Consider the following 943-nt stretch of genomic DNA (forward strand, 5'->3'; position numbering starts at 1 on the left):
CGAGAGAACAACATGAGAATCCCTCTATAAAGACTTGAAGCACTATTATGTTTCTTAGTAACGTGTATGAGAGCCGGAAGTAAAAACGCAGTGATGGCAAAGGTGGGTGAGTTTTGGGGGCAGAGGTATACGGCTGATCTCAGTGACTTTGCCTCGCCATAAAACTTAAATGCCTTGTCACTGTGTTTGCAATCTCCGGGTACTGCACACATTAGTTATCCTGAGGCAAAGATTTAAAGTTTTTGGAAGTGAATATTGTAAAAGTGCGACGGTCAAAAGTAACCTAGGGCCAGATTTTTAAATGTTTGCACCTTTAAGCAACTAAATATCTTTTTAAAATCTGTCCTTTAAGAGACTTTTAATGAGATTTAGATTCCTCCATGCCTAAGGCCCTTAGGAAACCTGGAACTTAGATTCCTAGGAAGCTTAGGCAAAATATTCAAAAGTGCTATAATGGCCCCCATTGTTGTGACAAGCTGCTGCAAACAGAGCAATACAGTGATGGAAATTTTCTTAACTAGAGTCTTCAAATTGTGTTCATGCTACCAGCTACTGAATATTCAGGACATCTGTGACACCTCTACTAAAAAATGGGAAGAATGAACAGTAGCTATTGCAAACATTTTCAATTGGAGCTGTCGGAATAATGAAGAAAGACACCCAAGCATAACTGAAAACAAATTGGTCAAATGCAATCCTGTGTTATTTGTGGGGTATTTGTCCTCAGACGGCAGCTATCTGAATGCGAAAATATTCATGAGTTTAAAAGTTTAATGAATTTTAGTAGGAACAATGATTCATCTGGAAAGTGTGATGTTTGCTTAAAGTTTGCTATCTACACAAGGAATAGAAACAACAGTGTTTGGAACACATGGCACACTATAAACCAGGGATAGGCAACCCCCGGCACGTGTGTCAATTAGTGGCACGCAGTGGCGTTTTC

The sequence above is a fragment of the Alligator sinensis genome, unplaced genomic scaffold, assembly GCF_000455745.1.
Source record: "Alligator sinensis unplaced genomic scaffold, ASM45574v1 scaffold326_1, whole genome shotgun sequence".
Taxonomy (NCBI): domain Eukaryota; kingdom Metazoa; phylum Chordata; order Crocodylia; family Alligatoridae; genus Alligator; species Alligator sinensis.